The 6,000-nt window shown below is 38.1% G+C and overlaps 1 pseudogene; it reads right to left on the bottom strand.

Annotated features, from left to right (window-relative positions):
* The window catches only part of LOC109121610 (uncharacterized), a 9,525-nt pseudogene extending 5,542 nt beyond the window's left edge, over positions 1-3,983 (bottom strand).
* Positions 3,984-6,000: the final 2,017 nt, after the last annotated feature.

The raw sequence follows: 6,000 nt of genomic DNA, 5'->3' as shown, positions 1-6,000 counted from the left end.
ATACAATGGCTCGTAGGAGATAACTAATGAACGTCAGTGGATCTAACAATAAGAATCCACTGAGACCAAAAGGTTATCAAGTATTGGCCATTCAAAGCAAGTCAGAGGGATTAAAAGCTTTACTTTGAATGAAAACATTTATGACGCTCAGCTACTTACATTCATGGCTTGGAAATCTCCATCCTGACACGGGAGCTTCACATGGCATCCATTACTTCAAGAAACTAAAAGGTTTTAGCCTCTCATCCTTGGGGATTTCATCCTCCAAGGATGTTTGGCTACTAAGAAAATAGAGAATAGTAGAGAGAAAAAGAAAGCAAAAGATACTTCGTATTTCACTAAGTGTCAAATTTACATAAGTTGGTCTCCTCGGGAAAGTTCCCCGACGGCCCTATAAAATGAAAATTACAAAACAATATATAACAGGTTGTTTACCCCTGTATTCTTGCTTAACAACTAAGGAATCATCTAATTGGTGGATTACAAGGAGAGAATTGGGATTTAGACAACAAATATCTGAAGCAAAATATCCAAAAACGTTGGTCGCAAATATCTGGAAGCACTCAGGAGAATTTCGCAGGCGCACAAAATGGCTGCGAAATTTCGCAGCCGAAGGCTGATTTCGCAGCCAAAGGCTGATTTCGCAGCCCTGCGAAATTGGCCTTCAGCTTGGAGTGATCTGCTTCCATTGGCTCTAACTTCTTCATTTCAACTCTGATTTGCGAACCGTTTGAAGCATTGGATTGTTGACTTCCCGATCTTCGAAACGACATAAAGCATGCATAAATTGGACTTTAGGAAGTACTCCAAAAGTGGCTGAAATTACTGTCATCAAGGATGCTTCAAGGTAGATTCTCTCTTTACTTCTCCTCCTTGCATTCCGGATTGGTTATGGCAAAGGACTTTAAGGCTTCAAAGCTCTGATTCTTCATGTTTCTGAGCTTTCCATTGCTTTGCCATGGATTCCAAATAACTCTCCTCCATCTTGGATTGCCTTGGTGATCAAATTACTAACAAAAACACCAAAACTTACACAAAGTGATTAGAAGTGATTGCAAAGGTCCTTAATATGTTAATTGGGTTAAAAGACAATAATTACTACTCAAAAGTGTTTAAAAGAGTTAATTACAAGCTATCAAATAGCCCTTTTTGAGTAGTAATCACGCCTTTAAAGCTAAGCTACCATGAGTCGCATCAAATGGCGCCGTTGCCGGGGAAGGTGCCACAAGCACAGTGAAGCAACCATTAAGGGTAACTTGTGATCTTCATCACAAGTTTGGTGAGTTTTCTTATAATTTTTTTTTAGTTTAGTTTTTATTTAGTTAATTTTTTTTTATTCTCTTTTATTTTATTTTTGTTTTAATTTCAATTTGTGCATTCCCTGTTGGATTCGAGACCAAGAGGGAACCCTGGTACAAGTTGAAGAAAAGAGCCTTAGTTGAATATCATTTTTTTTAGAAATGGAAATTCCACATGAAGATCAAAGCTCTCATTATGATCATGAGAAGGACAAATTTGCATACCTATCCATGAGGGATCGGATTGAATTAGGAAAAAGGCAAGTTCAACAAAGCCAATGGGGTAGTAAGTATGCTTTGAATGAAGACATGAGCATGAAGACAAAGCTAGCATCTATGGCTAGAAGGATAGAAGAGTTTGAATTGAGGAATGTGCATACTGAAGCACAACCACAAGCCATGCTAACTTCATTTGAGTATATAAACCATCCCAACCTTACAACCCAACCTCAACCTCAACCATCAATGAGTACATCTTCATTGGAGCAAGCCATTTTGAAGATAAGCAAAGTCATGGAGGACTTTGTAGGTGAGCAACAAAAGATCAACTCTCATCTTAATGAAAAGATTGATAATTTGGAGAGTTCAATGAATGTAAGAATGGAGGGGGCTTATAATGATCTATCACTAAGGATATAAAAAGTTCAAGACTCCATTGAGAAGCTCACCAATCTCGACATAGCAAGGGGGAAAAGGAAGCTTCCTCCTCAACCCCACCATAACCTTCAAGGAACCAATGCAAAAAGATCAAGGAAAGTGTTGAAGATCGACACTTTGGTGGGAGATTGCTATGACAACTCTATGGACCAACCTTCCATTGAAAATCATAAGGTTCAGGATGACAAAAGGTTACCTGAACCCTTTAAAGCATCCACTTCTCCAGGGAAGAGAAGAGAAACGAATTCCCTTGGACCAAATGGGAAGGATGCCAATTTTGTTTGGGATCCAGGGGGAATTCAGCATGAAGTAAGTGTGTGAGTGAGGATGAGCTAAATAGGTCATCTTCTTTTCGGGGTACATGCTATCAGCTTTATTTAAATTCTATGCTTTCTTTAAATTTATGCATGTTTTAGTTTGAATTATTAGCTTTAATTTAGTTTTAATATGTTTTTAAGATGAGTTTTGAAGTGTTCATGCAGGTATGATGCTTGCAAAAATCGAAGTTATGGTGAAAACAAGGGAAAACAGGGGAAAAAAGCCAAAACAGAGCAATTCACACCACCCTATTTCGGCAACTGTTGGGAACATTTCGATCACTTATCGAAGTTCATTTCATGCATAATATATCTCGTTTCAAAGCTTGGTAAGTCAGGAGTCCATAGCTTCAAACGGTGCTCAATTTGGAGTTGAAATGAAGAAGTTATGGCCGTTTGAAGACGACTGTGTAAAGCTGAACGGGAATGTTGCAGCAGCACCCCATTTTGCTACTTTTGGACACGTTTTTGGAGCACTTTCTGGAGCTAAAATTATGCATACCATATCTCTTTTTGAAGCTTAGGAAGTCAAGAGTCTAGTGCTTCAAACAGCGTGCGATTTGGATTTGAAACGAAGAAGTTATGACCATTTGAAAGAATCCAATTTTGCATTTGGGCGGGTGAATAGTGCTTGTGCGAAAAATTTGCACAACAATGGTCTAGGGTGTTTCAAGGTAGGTAAATTCAAATTTTCAACTAAAGTAGTGCTAGCCACATTAGTACAACTCCCTCCATCAATGATCATACTACATACCTTATTGTTGATGTGGCATCTAGTATGAAAAATATTCTCCCTTTGTTGTTTCATGTCATCCCCTTTAACTTGGGCACTTAAAGCACACCTAGCCACAAGTGACTCACCCTCCACTGGATACTCCACATTATCATCACAAGCATCCTCCATTGATGGCATCTGGTCATCATCTTCCTCACTTTCAGTTTCCACCTTTCCATCAACACGTGCGATCATGGTCCTCTTATTTGGGCATTGTGAAGCTATATGACCTACTCCCAAACAATGAAAACATTTAATATCACAATTATGAGTTTGGGATTCATTTTTACCTTTGTTGACATTGGGAGCTTCATCTCTCCTTTTTGGTGGTTCGGTTTTGGACTTGAAAACAACCTCTTCATCTTTCCTCCCATTTGGCCTCCATGAAGCAGAGGAGCCGGGATTTTGAAATGACTGAGTTTCTTTCCTTTTAAGCTTTCGTTCCACCTTTATTGCCATGTGCACCATGTCCTCCAACTCCACATAGTATTGTAACTCCACCACATTGGCAATGTCCCGATTCAACCCATTCAGAAACCTTGCCATAGTAGCTTCTCTATCCTCCTCTACATTAGCCTGAATCATGGCAATCTCCATCTCCTTGTGATAGTCATCCACGCTCCTACAGCCTTGAGTAAGACTCTATAATTTCTGATACAAGTCCCTATAGTAGTGACTAGGGACAAACCGCCTCCTCATGGTGGCTTTCATTTCCTCCCATGTCTCAATAGGCCTCTCATAGTTTCTTCTTCTATTCATTACAAGTTGATCCCACCATATAATAGCATAGTCAGTAAACTCAATCACAACTAGTTTTACCTTTTTCTCCTCGAAGTAGTTATGGCACTCAAAGATGAACTCCACCTTCTTCTCCCACTTCAAGTACACTTCTAGATCATTTTTCCCTTGGAACAATGGTATCTTCATTTTGATGTTTCCTAGGCTTCTATCAGTCCCATCTTGCCATCTTGGAGCTCTTCGGAAACCTCTACCACGCCTTTCGCCCCTTGGCGCAAACCTACCCTCTTGGTTCAATGAAGCTCGATCTTCTTCATCTTCAAACTCATCCTCATGGTAGTCATCAAAATCATCAACTCGCGCACGCCTTCCTTGCCTTCTAGCATTAGGGGCTCTTTGGGTACGCTCCTCTCGCAAAGAAGCGATAACAACATCTTGCCTATCCATCTGATCCCGAATATCATTAAACACCACGTTCATGCATTCAAACTATTGTTGCATAGCCTGCAACATGAGGGATGACTCCTCCCCTCCTTCCTTATTGATGTTTCGCCCCTGGAAGACATATTTTTGAAACTACAAGAAAAATGTTAAAAATAATTCCTCACAACACTCCCTCACTTGTTTCACTCTTAAATTGGCTTTTTCCCGATATTAGTCTCACACTCTCTTGCCTTTTTCCACTCGTAGCTTTCTCTTTTTAGTTCTGCTTAAACTAATAAACTTGATCAAGAAATTCAACTTATAGTATCTAAACTAATACCAATGGTGAGAAAATATGACAGAAACACTAAATCAAAGGAAGAGGACAAAAGAAAATAATATTTTGATTTGAGAGAATTGAAACTATACTCAATATATATATATATATATTTGTTGTTTTCTATTTCTTTTCTAAAGTTTTTTTTTCTCTTTTTTTTTTTCTTTTCTTTTTTTTTTTTTTTGGAGCTTGGTGCGCGATTTTAAGCTAGTGCATGTCAAAAAAATAAGAACGAGGAATAAAGAACACAAAAGGAACAAGATAGGATGATAACAGGAAACAAAAGATAAAAGGATAGAAAACTTATTTTAGAACTTGTGCTCTGATACCTTTGAGACCCAACAAACAGTATTGGAATAATTGCCCAAGAAAGCTAAAATACAGATTTTTGATAAAACCCTAACCTAACGTTTATAAGTGAAACGCGAACCAAAAGTATAAGCAACAGACATTGACCCAATGATTAGAATGGAATCACGACCCGAAGGTATAAAGTTTGAACCCCAGAAGGAAAAATCCTTGATAAGTTCACAGTTTTTGAAGAACCAAAAGAAGAGCAAAGCCTCACCTTTTTTTTATTCAATCTAAATTATCCCCTATTACAATGAGTGTGTGCTATTTATATGTCATGAAAAAAACTTACTAAATATTAAAACCCTAAACTAAAAAAGGTACTAAATATTAAAATCCTAAATAAAGGTTGATTTGGTCTGAAATTAGTAGATCCAAAATAGGAAAATAGCTAAAAAACATTCTAAATAATAAAAGCCTAAAATTAAGGTAGATTTGGCCTGAATTTAGAAGCTCTAGAATGGGAAATAACTGATATGAAGCTGGAAAGTCAATCAGTCATTAATCCATGCTATAAATCACGCCCAATCAAACCAGATTATCCTTCAATAGCTTGGATTAAATTTATTACACCTTCATTTTCCTTTAGGCCAAACTTGGAATGTCCTGCGTTAGAATCAGCCCAAATCTCTTAAATTAGCCCATTAAGTGCTTCTTTGATCTTCTTATATCTTGCTTTAGTAATAGCCCCAACTGGAACATGCAATGGATCCTTGAATGCTTGTTGATTCTCATCAAGCACCTAGAGACCTAAGCTCATGACTTAGAGTAGTTCATGCCATTAACAAGCATAAGTTGTTCGTAGCATCTAGAGTCTTGAGCTCATGACTTGGAGTTGTTCATGTTAACCATAAGCCCATGCTCTTCATAATATGTAGAGCCCTGAGCTCATGACCTAGAGTCATTCATGTTATCCATAACTCTGAGTTGTTCATAGCATCTAGAGTCCTCAATTCACAACCTAGAGTCGTTCATGTCAACTATAACCTTGAGTTGTTCATAGAATCTAAAGCACTAAGCTCACGACCTAGAGTTGTTGATGTTAAACATAGCCTTGAGCTGTCCATAGCATCTAGAGACTTGAGCTCACTACTCATAGTCATT

The sequence above is a fragment of the Vitis vinifera genome, chromosome 18 (assembly GCF_030704535.1).
Source record: "Vitis vinifera cultivar Pinot Noir 40024 chromosome 18, ASM3070453v1".
Lineage (NCBI taxonomy): Eukaryota > Viridiplantae > Streptophyta > Magnoliopsida > Vitales > Vitaceae > Vitis > Vitis vinifera.
The sequence above is the reverse complement of the archived record's forward strand: the minus strand, read 5'-3'. Positions and strand labels throughout refer to the sequence as shown.